General features: G+C 35.3%; 1 protein-coding gene across 7 annotated transcripts in view; it reads right to left on the bottom strand.

Annotated features, from left to right (window-relative positions):
* Positions 1-19,747, bottom strand: part of TCF12 (transcription factor 12) — a 397,887-nt gene that overhangs the window by 208,768 nt on the left and 169,372 nt on the right. The window contains exon 1 of one of the 7 annotated variants that reach the window (XM_055437095.2): positions 486-503. The exons of the other annotated variants lie outside the window; for them this stretch is intronic. The gene's annotated coding sequence lies outside the window, so the exon portion shown is untranslated. Of the gene's footprint in view, positions 1-485; positions 504-19,747 lie in introns of those variants that run through there. 7 annotated transcript variants of the gene reach the window in all.

Below are 19,747 nucleotides of genomic sequence, written 5' to 3'. Positions count from 1 at the left end.
CAAAAATACAAGAACTTTTTTTGCTGCCTAATGTTTTAAATAGTTCTTTTAAAATTTTTATTTCACTCAACCAGTAAATATGGCATAATCACCAGAGAACTCTCCCAAGAAGGGATTTTTCTAAACCATGTGGCTATTTCTTTGTACGAAAACCACTGTCTAATCTTATTGTACAATATTATTTTCAATTCTTTTAAAGAGATAAAAAGGGATGGGGAGAAAGGCTCTTTCAATAAAGATTTACTTTCTCAGAAAAGCTTTCCCTGACCCTAACCAAACTGGGTGAATTCATTTTCGGCTCCCACAGTGGCAAGCATTTCCAACATATCACTGCTCACACTTATTGAATTTATCTATTTAATCATCCATTTAAATTATACCATCAGTTCAGAATTATGTTATAATTACACAGTATAGGTATAGTGGATAAATGTGGAATTCTTGGAGCCAGACTAACAGGCCTGCATTTCATCTTTGCCACATACCAGCTGTGTGACTTGAAACAAAGTAACATTTCTTGCCTCAGCTTCTTTATCTGTAAAATAGGGATAATAATAATATATTTATCTCACAGGTTGTTATAAGGATTAAATGAGTTTTTCTATGTGCAACACAATGTATGTTAGCCATTATTATTATCATCTCAGTTACAGATGGTTATGACTTACAAATTCTGAAAAGGCAGGCACCATGTCTCTTTTTCTCACAATTACAGCCCAGAACAATGTTTGTTACATACACAGCAAGTCCTCAAAAAATGACAGATGGATGAGAGGGTTCAGTTGCAAAATCCTTAAAAGGCTGCAGGACTTCAGATATCATAAAGGTTCAATTAGAATACCCAATAATTAGCAGAAAGAAAGTTAATAAGGTGCTAGCTTATCTAATTGGACTGAACAAATAACCACAGATTTTTGGTATTCAAAGAGCCACAAGATTTCATACAAAGTATTGAAATCCTAAGTGGCCAAAACTAGTATAACGTCAGTCAAAAGTCATAAGACACCAGAGAAAGCTCAGAATGAGGCCTGATATAAATGAGTGGTCATACTTCAAAGAGATATAAAAACAGAAATAAAAATAAGAAATAACATATGCAATTTAAAAGAGGAAAAAAAGTGTACTCATTGTATTTCTTGACTTACTCCTATGACAGACAAGGAAATAAATGTCTATGTATATAGAGTTATAGTTTTTAAACAAATCCTTTAAAATGTCTCTTTCAGGTAAATTTATCTACGAAAAAGACAAATGAGTTAATCTGATCACAATAGTCTGTTACCTGAAGTAGGAACTGTGTCTATATCACTTATTATCCTATCACTAGTGACAGGGACATTAACAAACACGTAGTATGTGACTAATGAAATCTGTTCATTTAATGAATGAAGGAAAAATGAAAAATGCTCTCAGTTAATCAATCAGGTCTACCTCTGAAAAAGCTACTTAATAATCAATACATTAAGGTTCTGCTATTCTTAACTAGATCAGGTGTTAATAATAAAATTTCTTGATAGATCTGGGTTTTGTCATCCAGATCCATGAGTTACTAAAAGGCAACAAAGTTTTATTCCTTTTTATTACTACAAAAGAGATCAGCACAGAACTTCACATGTAAACTAAGAGCTTAAATTTTTCTTGAGAGGATGAATAATCTCTCCAGGTAACTTTTTCTTTATGAATGCTAAAAAGAAGTGGTTTCACAGAATTACCAAAACCTCAGACTGAAGAGCAAGTCTTGAACTACCACGGGTGGGAGGATAAGAAGAATCAAAATCTTACAGAGGTGGAAAGGATCCTCAGAAAATATGATGAATACATGAAATACTGCTTAAGCACAATGACATAAAAATACTTCTGAACATAAGATCACAAAGGATCACTGAAAAAAATTCACTCAAGTTCCGTTCTAAGTTGAGCCATTCATGTTCATAAATTTATCCAAGTAACTGCTAATGCTATCTGTTAGAAACAATCAGATGTAATTCTGGCAGACTATTTCTGTATTATAGATCTCCATTTTTCAATTCTATATTCTCTTATTCAATAAAAACTTAACAAACAGAGGGTGTCTTTGGAATTCATCTATCATTCCCCCTTATAGATTTTGAATGTCAATTCCTCAAACAATGACTACATCAAAATCAGAAATTCATTAACATATAATACACAAAAAGTGAAAACATTCTTCTACTACAAGTACAAAAAGAAGTAAAAGAAACTATTTTATTTAAAAAATATTAGCCCATTTACACTACTTTAGTTTGTAAGGTTATAAATAACCAGTACCAGAAGAACTGACGCTTGTAAGAACACAGAAAACAACATTTAATTAAAAAAATAAAATTCAGCACCAAGTATTATCTGGTTCTCCCCAAAACTATAGACACTAAGTTCAGACAAGAAATAATATTCTGTTGATGATTTCTAACGTATAGATTTTTGCCTTCTTCCCATTAACTGGCAAAACTTACAGAGGCCAGTAAGTTCTAGTTCAGGAACTGATGTTCCATTAAGCAAAAAATTTTAAATAGTGAAAAGAAAAGTGAACTCGATTAGAAAATTATCTATCTTAAAAAATTTTACTGTGAAATACAGTGCATCATACATAAAATTTTGAGGAAATCTTATGAATTCAGTTTATTTCTAAACAAACATACTGACTTTATACTGACTGCAAAAGCTTTATTAATAGATTATATTCATATTATACATAGTATTTTTAAAAATTTCATGTGTTTTTAAAGGAGAAAAATAAGTCATGAGGCAAAAGAAAAAAACTGCTTTCCCATGTAATTTAAAACCTGCATGCAATTAAAAATTTTCACTTTAATGTTTTTATGTCTTCTAATTAGAATTCATAGGAGTGGTACAAAACAATACTGAACGTGTTTTAAATCACATTACTTAAAATCACTCATGGATTCTTTAACAACTCCTTCCTTTCTAATAAATTTCTGATCCTCTCTGACAGTCATAAATAGGAAGGAAATCTCGGCATTTCCCACAACACAGATGGATCTTGAGGGCATTACGCTAACTGAAGTAAGAGAAAAACAAATATCTAATGATTTCACTGATAAGCGGAATTTTAAACAAACAACTGGAATTCATAGGTACAGAGAATAGACTGGTGGTTCCCAGAAGCAGGTGGGCAAAACTGGTGAAACCTTTCAGTTTAGCTTACTCATAGACAAACATACTGATTGTACACTTGTCTGAGTGTATCCTAGACCTAAAAAATCAGAATGTGTATTTTGAGATCTTTAGGAGATTCATATGCAAATTAATATGAAAATTAAAGTCAGAAAGGAACTAGTTTATATTATCTTGTAAGTCATAGAGACTAGTACATGGTAAAATCCTCTACACCACAAGCACCTCATTTAGTCTGGCAGAGCTCAGATTTTTAAACAATAATTCCTCCACCCCATCCACAAACTACACAACCAGGGAAAATTAGATAAAAGAAAGATAAAATGAGGTTCAGTTGCAAAAGAACCTCATAATTTACATATTTTAAACCTTTTATCTTTTGCTATTGCATGTCAAAGACTGAACACATAACTTCTCAATAAATATGTAAAAATACTTGCTGATGTTCATGAAATCAATTCAAATATATCAAATATCAGAATAAAGTAAATTTATTAAAATCCATGCATTAAGAAATAATAACTAAGTGTAAAAAAATACATCATACCAGTCATTGAGCAAGACAATGTTCTTATGTTCAATACAAAACACCTGTCCTATATGTTAAAAATTTATTTTAAAATATCAGGTAGAAAAAATAACAACGTACTATTGGGCTTCCCTGGTTGCTCGGCTGGTAAAGAATCTGCCTACCAATACAGGAGACCTTGGTTTGATTTCTGGGCTGGGAAAATTCCCTGGAGAAGGGAAAAGCAACCGACTCCATATTCTGGCCTGGAGAACTCAGGGTCCTTTAGAAGAAATGGAGTAGCCATCATAAGAGTTAGAAATGCAGTACTTGGATGCAATCTCAAAAACATAATAATTCATAGTTCATGATTAAATCAATACTGCATATCCTAGTAGAATACTCAGGATGATCCTTTTGGATTATGTAATGATCCATGGTGATATGGACCATGTGTCATGTTCACTACCTCTTCCCACTCCTGTGACTAAAGCCACTCATTTTTTCGTTGTTTTACAATTTTGCATTAGTTTCTGCCATAACAAGGCTAATCAGTCCTTACTATCTATCTATCTATCTATATCCCTCTTCCCTTTTGAGCCCCCCTTCCCTTCCCCATTCCACCCTTCTAGGTTATCACAGAGCACCAGGCTCCCTGTATTATTTAGCAACTTCCCACTATCAATCTGCTTTCCACATGATAATGTATATATGTCGATGTTACTTTCTCAATTTATCCCACCCTCACCTTTTCCTGCTGTGTCCACAAGTCCATTTTCCACTAGGTTCATCAGAACCATTTTTCTAGATTCCATCTATATGTGTTAATACACAATACTTTTCTTTCTCTTTCTGACTTACTTCACTCTGTAGGCTCTAGGTTCATCCACCTCTCTAGAACTGATTCAAATTTGTTCCTTTTATGGCTGAGTAATATTCCATTATATAAACGGACTTCTTTATCCATTCATCTGTTGGTTGACAGATGAATGGACATCTAGGCTGCTTCCATGTCTTGGCTACTGTAAGTATTTCTGCAATGAACACTGGGGTAAATGTGTCTTTTAGAATTGGGGCTTTCTCAGAGTATACGCCTGGTAGTGGGACTAACGGGTCATATGACAGATTTATTTCTAGGTTTTTAAAGGAATCTCCATTCTCTGTTCCACAAAGGCTGTATCAATTTACATTCCCACCAATACAGGAGGGTTCCCTTTTCTTTACATCCTCTTCAGCAATTACTGTTTGTAGATTTTTTGATGATGGCCATTCTGACTGATGGTGAGGTGATACCTCACTATAGTTTCGATTTGCATTCAACCAGTCCATTCTAAAGGAGATCAGTCCTGGGTGTTCATTGGAAGGACTGATGCTAAAGCTGAAACTCCAATACTTTGGCCACCTCATGCAAAGAGTTGACTCACTGGAAAAAGAGTCTGATGCTGGGAGGGATTGGGGGCAGGAGGAGAAGGTGACAACAGAGGATGAGATGGCTGGATGGCATCACCGACTCGATGGACATGAGTCTGAGTGAACTCCGGGAGTTGGACAGGGAGGCGTGGTGTGGTGAGATTCATGGGGTCGCAAAGAGTCAGACACGACTGAGAGACTGAACTGAACTGAATACTGAGTGATGCTGGGCATTTTTTCTCCATGTGTTTATCAGTCATCTGCATGTCTTCTTTGGAGAAATGTCTATTTAGGATCTTCTGCCCATTTTTTATCAAGTTGTGTGTTTTTATGATATTGAGCTATATGAACTAATATATTTTGGTGATTAATCCTGTTAGTTGCTTCATTTGTAGTTATTTTCTCCCATTCTGAGGGTTGTCTTTTCATCTTGTTTATAGTTTCCTTTGCTGTGCAAAAGCTTTTAATTTTTACTAGGTCCTATTTGCTTATTTTTGTTTTTATTTACAATAATCTAGGAGGTGAGTCAGAGACAATCTTACTGTGATTTATGTCAAAGAGTGTTCTAGTTTTTCCCTAAAAGCTTTATAGTTTCTGGCCTTACATTTAAGTCTTTAATCCATTTTGAGTTTATTTTTATGCATGGTGTTAGGAAGTACTCTAATTTCATTCTTTTACATATAGCTGTCCAGTTTTCCCAATGCCACTTTTTGAAGAGGTTTTTCTCCACTATATATATTCTTGCCTCCTTTGTCAAAGATAAGATGCCCACATGTGCGTGGATTTATTTCTGAGTAAAGCCACTCATTTTTAAGAGGAAGTCCATATTAAAAGTATAACAGTGAAACAGTGTTCTCCCCCCGCCCCTTTTGCTGTGTGACATGCTGGATCTTATTAGTTCCCTGACCAGGGCTTGTTCCCATACCTCCTGCAGTGGAAGCTCAGAGTCTTAACCACTGGAAGTCCCAAAATAATGTTTGTTAACTGGCTCATATGGGTGCTGAATCACTGACCTAGATTTATTTCCTTAAAGGTGAAAGTAAGTAAGCCATAGTTGAAGCATCAGTGAATGATTCCTTCTGGGAATAATCAATTCTTCATTCAATTCATCTAATTTAAGGTTTTCTATGCCAGCATTAATAATAGCATCAGCATATATTTAATGATCCTATATGCCAGAACTTGAGTTACAGGCTTTACTGAATATCCTTACAACCTATGAACTATTATTCCCAAGCCATACATAACGAAAAAGGCACTGAAAATTTAACAATTCACCTGATATACAACAGCAAGTAGCAGGATGGGAATTTAAATCCAGGCAGTCTGACTCCAGAAACCACCATGCAATGCTGTCTCTCTAGAAATAACTGTTCCTCTCTAGAATTGTGAATTGAGTAGCTCAATGATAAGCTGAAGCCACGCAAAATAAAGACTGTATTTATCTGAATAATAATTCATAGGTGATAAAGGAATATAGCCAGGAAAATGGAAAAAAACAATAAAAAAATCCTAATCACCCAATTTGGTTAGTGATGCTCAAAATAATGGAGGCAGTTATAAAAGCTTTTGAGAACTTTTTAAACATACAGATTGTGATAGGGGAAAAAGCAAACAAAATGGGAAAGGGAAAATCCTTTGGTAAGTGAATATCAAATACAGGTGTTCATTCCTCCTGCAGAACATTCCGCTTGCCCAAGGTGGTAATAAACTGCAGCAATCTATTGTAATGTTGATTCAGTTCCTATAAAGAATGAGAATAGAGACCCCAACAAATCTAGAAGCAAATTTTTATACCATTAGGACCAGTAGTTGAGTGTCCTCCTGTAAGATGGAGTTTATGATAATAACTTGGCAATTACAGTTAAGAATTATTATTCATTGTAACAAAATGGGGAGAAAAAAATCTAGAGAAAAACTGTATAACTCCATTTCAGTAAACTAAAGGGGGCATCTGAATGGCCTGGGTGCAAGACTGAAAATACTAAAAAAAATTAAATCATTCCCACAGACATAAAAATCTTTAGGGTGACAGCCTGAAATCCAACTTCAACCTGAGGTTCAACCAGAGAAAAAGTATCAGAGGCAGCATTAAGTCTTACTTAGAGAATCTGACTTGTTTTGCAGCAATGAAACTACCCAGACATAGAAACTGAATATAAAAGTACTAGTTATAAACAAACCCATCACCCCCTTCTTCAGTTCCTAGATCCTCAAAGCCCATGGTGGTTACAGGGCTAGAGGACCACAGGTACCATATTAATATTCCAACAAAGAAAGGGCAAAATAAGACATTTTTATTTCTACATAATACCAACGGACAATAAGGCCCCTGTTTTCTGACCTATCCAGTTTTCTTGCAGTATTCTCAGCAGCTGAAATGTCAGGACTTCCTTTGAAAAACAGAAAGGCATCATCATCAGATATAGAGGTAGGTATAAGTACTCTGAATATATTTGATAAAGAAAACATAACTGAATTTCAGACGTGACTTTTTAATGATAAATGGGCTTCTGAAAACTAAGCATGGTTCTCTTAACAAAGATTTCAATATTAAATGACTAGCTTAGAGAAAGAACACAGCAAGTTTTTCTTGGATTCTGAATGATCTCCCAGTTTTAACTTTAGAACTTTTTAGTTGACAAAGAATTTAAAATATTTCTGACAAAGCCAAAAGAGTTTAAGAAAGAATTTAAAAAATCGTTATCTGTCTATAAATATCCCACAACTGCAGCTTTAGAATCACTATATTTTCCATCCATATGTTAACATTTCAAAGATATATTTAAAGAAATTTTTCTAGATTAGCCTTTACTACTATGAAGATCAGAGGAATTAAATTCTAAATACATTACCCCCCCTTCTCATGGCACTTTTTTATAAAAAGACCCATTACTTATTTCTGCGTGTTTGTCAATCTCCTTGCTTTTAAAAATCAGTAAGTAAAGCTATCTACTCCTTCATCAGGTGCCTAACTAGCAAGGCCTCTGAGTAATTCCAATATACTGCTGAGGAATGATCCCTGGGGGAGCACTCATTCATTAATTCGCAAAACATGAACAAAAGCAAACCAACTTTTTCTAATCACATGTCTAGATATCATAATTTACTCAAATCGTACATATATTTATCTAACCAAATTATGTGAACTCATAAAAAGGAAAGCAGAAACCCTTCTTTCACTCTCCTAAAAAAAAGCATGCACCCTACAGTGAGTATGAGAAATAGGGGTGAACCTACTGTTCAGTTAGTATGAGTTCTGAATGCTTCTAAGTGGAAGCATCTCACTCCATGACCACGATGCTACTGCATAAGGATAGTATTCTTCATGCAATATGGTAATAACACACAAAACAGCAACTTCAGCAAGTACACAAACAAATAGTTATGAGATCTATTATCTGAGAAAATCTTTGCTCTGATGTGTGTATGTGTATTCTAAACCTGGTAGTTAAATGAAGGGCTTCCCTGGTAGTTCAGCTGGTAAAGAATCCACTTGCAATACAGGAGACCCTAGTTCAATTCTGGGTTGAGAAGATTCCCCTGCAGAAAGGATAGTCTACCCACTCTAGTATTCTTGGGCTTCCCTGATGGCTCAGACGGTAAAGAATCCGCCTGCAATGTGGGAGATCTGGGTTCGATCCCTGGGTTGGGAAATCCCTGAGGACAGGGTAACCCACTCCAGTATTTGCCTGGAGAATCCCCATGGACAGAGGAACCTGGAAGGCTGCAGTCCATGGGGGTTGGACATGACGCAGTGACTAAGCACAGCAAAATTTAATGAAACTGACAAGGAAATTTAAATGGTACTAATTCATTAGAATACTTACAACTAATATACCTAATTAAAATAATAATAAGATAGTTATTTCCTTAAAAGTAAAATTACCCTGTAATTTAGACATTTAGTCTAAATTGATACTGTTTTACTATATTTTCATTTTCACCCAGTACAAATTTTTCAGATACTTAAAAAAATACAAGATTAGTTAAGTACATCATGCAAAATTTTCAGATCATGAGCAACATCGAAGACTGGCTTTCCTTTGATAATCAATACTAGTTCACAATAAGACCAGTTTTTTGTTTTTTTTTTTAATATATATATGCCTCCTAAGAGAGATTGGGAGATGTGCCACTTGGATACTAAGGCTAACAGTGGCAGAAACTGACTTATCACCTTATTGATCAAATCTGCCAATTTCATTCATAGTAATAACTAAATTGATTTTCTCTCGTTTGCCTGTCTGCTTCAACTTCTTATGTTTTCAGTGTATTCTATTAAATTCTACTATAGATGCCACCAGGTGGGTTTATCAACACTTATGAGAGGGGATCTTCTTGTACTTCTCCTGACTTCCTTCTGGCTTTCTTCTTTCCTCTAACCATCTCTCTTTTCTTTTACCTGTCTTCTCCTATTATTTTAATCTAGTTATTTACAAAATTAAAGAGGTAAAAATGTGTGAATGAAAGTGTGACAATGCATATGTATATGTAAGTACTACTGCCAAATAATATCAAGCACTGTGCTAAGTGCTAGGATACAAGGATGAATAAAACAGTCTTTGCTTTCAAGGAGTTCACAGTTTGGAAGAAGAAAGAGACAGTATCTGAAACTATTTTTAAAAACTCTTGTATGAGGTCTAAGCCTCGGATGTTTCACATCATAGCTTCCAAAGGTTTGATAGTAATATTAGACTCCCTATTAGTTTAAGGGACAAATTGGCATGACCAGTGATATTTTGAAAGAAGCTGAAGACAGTCTGCCAACCTCCAAGTTAAACTTCCTGGGTTGAGTATAGTTTAGAAAATGGCAATATACCAGCACAGTTTCAAAGAAGAATAAGCAGTGACAGGCAGGCAGAGAAAAATGAAACAGTGATAATCAGATAACAAAAATATCACTAAGCTTGCCTCCGGTGACATCATAAGCATCACGGCTAGCTTTCACTGAGTGACTACTATATGCTACCGAGGACTGTCATGCATTCTATCAGCTAATTTAAACTATGTATAGAAACCATATTTTCTCCATCTCCTAAATGAGGAAATTTTCTCCTAATGAATTTAAATAACTATCCCAAGGTAAGACAGTGGTATAGAATTTATTTAAACTTGGGGATCATGACAGCAGATGACTTACTGTTAGCCACTAATTTTATTTTCCCCATCTCCAGCACTAAGAAACCTGGCAATAGAATACATACTTAAACAGAGAATAATTTCTATTAGGCCATCCATTTTCACGGTCTCAGAATCCCTTGGTCTCAGGACCTCTTGTATAAAAAACCTTTTATCCTAAAAGACCAAGAACCCCAAAAGTCTTCTGTTTATGTGGGACATCAGTCATTTCATTGCTTGCTCGGTTGTGTCTGACTCTTTGCACCCCCATAGACTGCCGCCCTCCAGGTTCCTCTGTCCATGGAATTTTCCAGGCAAGAATACTGGATCTGGTTGCCATTTTCTACTTCAGGGGATTTTCCCGACCCAGGGATCAAATCCGCCTCTCCAGCACGACAGGCAGATTCTTCACCACTGAGGCACCAGCGAAGTGGGACATATTCACTGATAATTACCATATGAGAAATTAAACCTAAGGAATTTTAAAAACACAAGAACTGTCAGAGCTGACATCATCATATAAGATGCAGCATTTAGAAACTCCACATTAAACTCAGAAAAGAATAATACTGAAATGGCAAAGTTTTAGTAGTATCAAGAAAATAGTTTTAACCTACACTCTAAAGGGGTCCCAGGGACATCAAGAGGTCCCTAAAACACACTAAGTAAACTACTGGATGCAACTATTTACTATATTTTATTTTATTTTTTTCTATTATATTTTATTTTTATTTTATTTTTTTTTTAGAATCATTAATCATTTTTAAACTATACATTCCTAAGTCACACCCAAGACCGATGGTATCTGAACCTCTGAGGCTAAAGCTCAGGAATGTGCATAATCACAAAACAAAGAAAACACAGAACAAAGCTTGATCACTTATGTTGTGGAACTGCTAGTTTTCAAATATAAAAATGGCTGCCTTGGCCCCAAAGGACAGCGTTGGAATCAGAGTGCAAGACAGATATCATTCGGATGCTGTCTCCTAGTAGAAGCATCTTTAAAGCCAGTAATAACAAGAAACTGATTCACTAAGTAATGATTCTCTCCTCAAATGGGCCACTATCCAAGTAAAAGTGAAATGTAATCAGAGAAACATCGCCTTCATGTGTGAACTATCAGTTTCTCCTTCATCAAGAAAGTAACCCTTCTGTTCCCAAAACGCGGGGTGAGATGTCTTCGGTGATGGAGTCCTGCTTGTTAATATCTTTACTGGAAACACTGCCCATATTAACAAAACCCACTTTAACCTTTTATACAATCTTGTGGAAAGAAAGAATGCAGTGTCGGAGCCTGCGAGTGGGTTAGAAGCCTGACTTATTTACTATATTTTAAAATAAATCGTGAATCCCTCATTACGACTATCTTTTCAGAATCTGGAAACCTTGGTTGAAAATAATTTACTTAAGAGAGAGGACTTATTTCAGAGATGAGGAAAGATTCGGGAAAGTCAAGGGGCAGGCCTAAGATCACATAGTTAGTAGCAATTATCTAACCTTATTATACTAACAGAACATTATTTTTGGTTTCTGATTACAAAGTATCACTAGACAAACATTTTGGGATAGCTGGTAGTAAGCAAAGCAATTATACAATAGTGAATACAATATAAAAATTCCAAAGATCTCTTCAATAAGCCAGTATTTTCAGTGTTGTGCAGGAAAAGCTAACAGGGCTGGTTTTACTTCTCAATTCATTTATAATATGCTGCTCACAGGACTCCTATTATTGATGAACCATATCCACGGTCCCTATCAGATTAGCCTAATTAAAAAACTACATTTTCACTTACACTTTCAGACAAGACAGAGTTCAGATTAACAGAGACCAGATTAACCCTCACACTTGAAACGACACAAATTAAAAAAAATTCCTAAATGAAATACATTAAGCAATACTTTTGAGACACTGGACATGGGCAGTATAGGACTGTAATCCCTGAGACAGAGGAAATAAGGTGAATCCTAGTATTATTGGGGAGAGGGAAAGGGCAGGGGACAGGGAGAGGAGGAGGAAAAGGAAGAAAGGAAGAAGGAAAAGAGAGATCATAACTTAGAACTCTATACATTTTGTAAAAAAATATTAAGAATATTTCAGACACATGGAACAAGAAAAACTTATCTGCACCAGACCTACACGATGAGGAAAGTTAAAGGAAGTTCTTCAATCAAAATGAAAATAATACCAGTTTAGAAATACGAATTTATACAAAGAACTAAAGCATGTACTCTGGCTACAATGGAATGAAATTAAGTATTAATAATAAAAACACCTGCAGATAATCTCCAAATATTACAAATTTAAACAGACACTTCTAAATAACCTAAGGGTCAAGGAAGAAATCAATAGGAAAATTGGAACAGAGCAGAACCCTGCACCCCACCCCAAGTACAAAACTGAGAAGTTAATGATTAGAACCAATACAGAATTGTTTTATAGATACTATAATTGCCACTACAGGAAAAAAGTTAAGTGCATGATAACCAGACTATAGCCATGACATAAGCTGTTTCATTCTGAGCAGAACTGAATCTATGGCTAGCAAAATTCCAAGAACTGGCCTCAAGAGAATGGGATTAACATTATTGCTCATAATCATCTTTATCTTTTTGAGCATCAAAATAATTGTAGCTCACTCTGCCCATATATTTAAGCGGACAACCAAAACTGTCAGCAAAACAAACCCACATTGACACCTTCCATTTTGAGAATACAGCACCTATGTCAGCATGAAGTTACAGAAAATAGACCTTCACCCCTAATCCCATAGAAATGGAATGATGTTCTGACAAGTGGGGATTTGCAAGTGGCTCTGTGCAGGAAACAACCCTCAGCCCCCTTTTCTTGTCACTTTAGCAAAGCTGTATTATAACTAACTTTTATCAGGCACTCCCCCATGCTCTACTAATCTCCAGTCCAAGCACACCTTTCAAAGCTTTTAATCACACAATACCTTGCCTAACTTGTGGGTTCTTTCCATAGATTGAGGTAGAAATGAAGAATAAGCAATTAACAGATGACCAGATCTCTTCCTTAGTTTCCCCTTCAGTAATCTGAACAAACTGTGTGAACAAGGTAACATCTACAGGAAGATCACAAGAAGTCAGTGAGTCTGTAGGCAGTGTTGGGGATAACAATAACTTTGACCCCCTATCTCAATGATTAACTGAGATTACTTCCCTCCTTCTTCTTTAAAGTTTCATGGCCAAGCAGAACCTTCAGAGTTGGTTTTTGAGGGATGCTGAGTCTACCATCTGTACAGATGGCATCCTAATTAAAGCCATCTTTCATTTCTTCCATTTTTGAGAATGTAATTGATTTTGTAAATGGAGAATGGTGGGACCCTAGTCATTTGGTAACAAAAGTATGAAGTATTTTTAACTGAATGAAATGTAAATACAAAATGGAAAAAACTGTGGGATACAGGTAACATCATGATCAGAGGAAAATTTATATTACTAAATGCCTGTTAGAAATCAATGACCACATCTCCCACCTTAGTAAACTAAAAAACAAAAAGCAAACTAAACTCAAAGTAGAGGTAGAGCAGAAGTCAAACATACTGAAAGGAGAAAAACAATTGAGAAAACCAATGAAACAAAAACAAGTTCTTTGATAAAGTCAGTAAAAGAGATACACCTCTAGGCATACTGATCAGGAAAAAAATGAAACAGTTCACCAAAATCAGAAATGAGGTAGGGATTTTAACTACAGATCCTACAAACACTGTGCCAAGTGGACTCTAAGATGCACCCCAATAATCTCTGCCTTCTGGTATTCATACCCTTATATAAGCCATTTTTCTTGAGTGTGACTCGACCTATTGACTTGCTTCTAATCAACAGAATATTGCAAAGTGATAGGATGTCATTTTCACAATTAGGCTTCATAATACTGTGTATTCTATCTTGCTAGCAGACCCCTCCGCCCTTGACAGCTTTGATGAAGTAAGCTGCCATGATGGAAAGGCCCAGTTAGCAAGATAATGAGGGCAGCTTCCAGCCAAAATGGAACATTCATCCTCAACAAACCAAAAGGAACTGAATCTTACCAAAAAATAGATAATCTCAGAAGGAGACCCTTCCCCAATCAATCTTTCAGATGAGACCCTAGTTCTGGTGAATACTTTGTTTACAGCCTTACAAAAGACCTTGAGACAAAGGACCAAGCCAAACTATATCAATTCGTCACCCACAGAAACCATGAATCCATATATATGTACTATTTCAAGTCGCTAAGATTGCAGTAATTTGATATTATAGCAAGAGACAACCTAATATATAAAAGTAAAGAAAATTATTAACAACTTTATGCCATTAATTCAATTTAGATGAAATGGACAAACAGATATATTTCTTAAAATACACAAACTAACAAAGCTCACTCAAGAAAAAAACTGAACAGCTCTTATAAATTAATGAAGTTAAAATTAAAAACAATCCTCCCAAGAAAACTCCAGGCCCACGAATCTTCACTGGTAAATTCTGAAAAATATTTGAAGACGAAATAAGAGCAGTATTACATAAATTATTTCAAGGAATTAAAATGCCTGTAGTATTTCTCAATTCATTCTTTGAGGTATTATTGTGATGCCAAATTCTGGCAGGTAAGACAAGAAATAAAAATACTACAGATCAGTATTACTCAAATATAAAAATTCTTATATTTATATTCATTTCAGCAAATTGAATTTATCAATATATAAAAGAACAACAATAATTATCTAGAGCTATTTTTCTCAGGAATGCAAGATTGGTTTAAAATTAAAAATAGTAATCATATAATTTTATACATTAATAAAGAAAATAGATATGATCACCTCAATAGATGAAAAAAATTTTTAAATAAAGTCCAACATTCATTTTAGATAAATATTCTCAACAAATTAAGAATAAAAGGAATCTTCCTCAACCTAACAAATCATATGAACAAAACCTATAACTAATATCAAGCTTAATAGTAAAAGACTGACTATTATCCCAATATTAAGGACAGGGCAAAGAAACCACATTCAATTCAAAAAATGGGAAAAATTCAGGTTGGAAAAGAAAAAGTTAAATTCTCATATTCAAACAGCCAATCCTTCAGGATGTACAAAAAACGCTACTACAGCCAGTGAGTTTAGCAAAGTGCAGGATACAAGGTCAATATGCCAAACCTATTATAGTTTTATATAAGATATGAACAACTAGAAATTGAAACTTATAACATCAAAAATATTTATTTAGTAATTAACTAAATGAAAAATGTGCAATATGTGTTCATTGAAAACTATAAACATTACAGAAAGAAATTAGAGTAAGAGTTATACCAACAGTCACTAATGGGTAAACTATCAACTCCCCTTAAACTTGCAATCCTATCAAAACTCCCAGAAGATTTTTGTAGAAACTGATATGCTTGTTTCAAACTTTTCGTTGTCTATGTAATGTATCTAAATAGGAAAAACAACTCTGAAACAGAATGAGTAAGACTGCATGACTTACACTACTTTATTTTAATCTGTATTATAAAGGTACAGTAATCAAGATAATATAGTATTGATGCAAAGGTAAAAAAAAAAAAAAATCAATGGAACAGAGAGACTGGAAATTGATCCTCCCTTACATGATTAATTGATTTTCAAAAGAGATAACAGGGGAATCCAATGGGGGAAAACGATAATCTTTTTATTGAACACTACCAACAAAAATAAGTTAGGTATATATGTTGTCAAATTTACTATTTATTGAGACTGTTACTATCAAACAATTCATAGGTAATAGGATTTGACAGCAGAAAAAAAAGAGAGAGGTACTATATTCTCTCCCTTTTTTAAAGATTTATAATTTATAATAAATTCTGAGACACTCAATACTAACAAGGAAATCTAATTTTCTTTTTACTCAATAATATATAAATATATTGGATCATGGAGCTCTGTATTTACACACTGCTTATTAATAACCTAAGTCCAGTTCAAGAAACTCTGATCTTCTTCAAAAATTTCTGTTTTACATGTTATGAATTAAGTCCAGAATAAGTAACTCATTTGACCAAGTTTACTCATCAAATGGGAGAAGTCTCTAGACTGAAGATCTTATTCTTGTATTACAAACCATCTTTGTCACTTGATATGCTCTGGAGGTTTTATAACCAAGTACTGCTTCTATTTTTGTGCTTCTACTCTCCCTGGGCCTTCATGATTATAACATCTATCATTCTATAGTCTGTTTTCACGTGAGAATGAACGCTCCTTTTGCCCAAGAAACACGGACTGAGAATTTCTGTTTTACCCAACTAATGCCAATGAAATCTCAATAAATCTTTCATAAATGAAAAACAGTGGGGGAAAAAATGTGAACAGCCCACAGACTAAAATTTGGACACCCAAGAGAAGACTATAAAATACCAACTGGGAAGAAAGACACCGAGGAAAAGTGTTATCTACAAGAGCAAGGTAGGGTTCTTAGGGGAAAAAAAAAATTAAAATTTTTACAGAGTAAGAACTCAGGAAAATAAACTTAATGAGATTTCATAGTATCACCAATGTGGAGAAGACATTTGGTTCAGGACAGCTAATGCTTCATTGGTTAATCACTAAGTAATTTCCTAAACTAAACACCAAGAATATGAACTGCTCCATGCAAAATGCTACAGACTGCTTATGACATAAAACCACATGAAATAATTACTTCACTTGACAGCAAAAAGGATTAAATATCTATTCAATATGTCACAGGATGACAGTCCAGGCTTGTTATTCTCAAAATAAAAATGTCAGAATGTACAACAAAAATATATCTCAGGAGGAACTGATATTAACTTATCATGCTAAATCTTTGACTTTTCTGGAGTCCAAAGACAAGTGGGCCTTAGGTAGCATTACGATGAACAAAGCTAGTAGAGATGATGGAATTCCAACTGAACTATTTCAAGTCCTAAAAGATAATGCTGTTAAAGTACTGCGCTCAATATGCCAGCAAATTTGGAAAACTCAGCAGTGGCCACAGGACTGGAAAAGGTCAGTTTTCATTCCAATCTCAAAGAAAGGCAATGCCAAAGAATGCTCAAATAAGTGCACAATTACACTCATCTCACACACTAGCAAAGTAATGCTCAAAATTCTCCAAGTGAAGCTCCAATAGTACATGAACCAAGAACTTCCAGATGTTCAAGCTGGTTTTAGAAAAGGCAGAGGAACCAGAGATCAAATTGCCAACATCCATTGAATCGTCAAAAAACAAGAGAGTTCCAGAAAAACATCCACTTCTGCTTTACTGACTACACCAAAGCCTTTGACTGTGTGGATCACAACAAATTGGAAAATTCTTAGAGATGGGAATACCAGACCACCTTACCTGCCTTCTGAGAAATCTGTGTGCAGTTAGAATCAGATATGGAACAACAGACTGGTTCCAAATTGTGAAAAGAGTACGTCAAGGCTGTATATTGTCACCCTACTTATTTAACTTATATTCAGAGAACGTCATGTGAAATGCCAGGCTGGATGAAGCACAAGCTGGAATCAAGACTGCTGGGAGAAATATCAATAACCTCAGATATGCAGATGACACCACCTTTATGGTAGAAAGTGAAGAGGAACTGAAGAGCCTCTTGATGAAAGTCAAAGAGGAGAGGGAAAAAACTGGCTTAAAACTCAACATTCAAAAAACCAAGATCATGGCATCCGGTCCCATCACTCCACGGCAAATAGATGGGGAAACAATGGAAACAGTGATAGACTTCATTTTCTTGGGCTTCAAAATCTCTTCAGATGGTGGCTGCAGCCATGAAATCAAAAAAACACTTGCTCTTGGAAGAAAAGCTATGACCAACCTATACTGGTCTTTATTAAAGTATATTAAAAACAAGAGACACTACTCTGCTGACAAAAGTCCATCTACTCAAAGCTATGGTTTTTCCAGTAGTCATGTATGGATGTGAGAGTTGGACTATAAATAAAGCTGAGCGCTGAAGAATTGATGCTTTTGAACTGTGGTGTTGGAGAAGACTCTCGAGAGCCCCTTGGACTGCAAGGAGATCCAATCAGTCACCCTAAAGGAAATCAGTCCAAACAGCCATTGGAAGGATTGATGCTGCAGCTCCAATACTTTGGCTACCTGACGTGAAGAGCCAACTCATTTGAGAAGACCCCAATTCTGGGAAAGATTGAAGGCAGGAAGAGAAGGGGCCGACAAAGGATGAGATGGTTGGATGGCATCACCAACTCAATGGACATGAGTTTGAGTCAAGCTCCTGGAGTTGGTAATGGACAGGGAAGCCTGGCATGCTGCAGTCATGACGTTGCGAAGAGTCGGACACTGCTGAACTGAAGCCTGTGACATACAAAAGCTCAATGAAGTCTCATCACTACCTTGTGAGGTAGATACCTTTCAAACAAATTTGAGGAATTATCTGAAGCCTCCTCTTTTAGAATTTACATTCTGTCTTTAAGAATGTAGACTAATAAGAATCTACCTTCATAAGAATCTGGGTTACCCAATTTTCTAATAATCTCCAAATCCCAAGATCTGTTTATCTGCAATGAACTTTTCCAAAAGTTTCAACTTTTTAAACATAATTACCTACATGTGACTTACAGGACCTCTTGGTGAGGATTTAAAAACTGCAACAGCTTCCTCACTTTGTTCAGGACATACTCCAGGAATTCACAACAGCTGTCTCTCTAAGGACTACTTAAGACTTAAAAAATTCTTGGGGTTACTTTCTATGAGACTGAATGTAAAAAGAGGAACACTTTTAGACTTATTAATATATTACAGATATGTACTGAATATCTTATTCTTTTATTTAAATCTCACACACTTCTCATTCGACAAATCTCACTGCAGATGAGAAACCTGAGGCTCAGAATTAAGTTATCTCATCTTTTCCAAGGTCAAATACAGTGGTGATACCAGGAAACAAACTTATCTGACTCATTCCATGGCTTATATTTTTTATGTATAAAATGTGAATAAGATTCAATAAATAATGATAGTAACCATCATCTTACAGCATCTACTATGTGTCCAAGTCCTAGATAAATAGTAATAACAACTATTGTGTGGTCTCCCTGGTGGTTCAGATAGTAAAGAATCTGCTTGCAATGCAGGAGACCCAGGTTTTGATCCCTGGGTCAGGAAGATCCTCTGTTGAAGGGAATGGCTACCCACTCCAGTGTTCTTGCCTGGAGAATTCCATGGACAGAGGAACCTTGCAGGCCACAGTCCATGGTTCGCAAAGAGTTGGACATGTCTGAGTGGCTTTCACTTTTCACTTTGGGGTCTCTTTTAAACTATAGTCAGTGTGATATGGTCCAAAGGGACAGCAATTTAAAATCATACTGCCTGGTTACTAGTCTTGGGTGCTTAATATTTGGTTAGCTATCTACCTTCTCTGACCCCTAGTTTCTTCACCTCTAAAATGATGACTTTTCAAATGGTTTCTGATGAGCTGGTATGAAGCTTACAAAAGGTAGTATGTGAAAGGTTTTAAGCCAAACAATGACAAATGGTGTTGTAAATAGTGTTATTAATTAAACAGGCTAAGCAGACCTAAAGATGTAT

The sequence above is a fragment of the Moschus berezovskii genome, chromosome 9 (assembly GCF_049115385.1).
Source record: "Moschus berezovskii isolate FMDL1 chromosome 9, NW_MosBer_1.0, whole genome shotgun sequence".
NCBI lineage: Eukaryota > Metazoa > Chordata > Mammalia > Artiodactyla > Moschidae > Moschus > Moschus berezovskii.
This window is presented reverse-complemented; position numbering and strand designations above follow the sequence as displayed.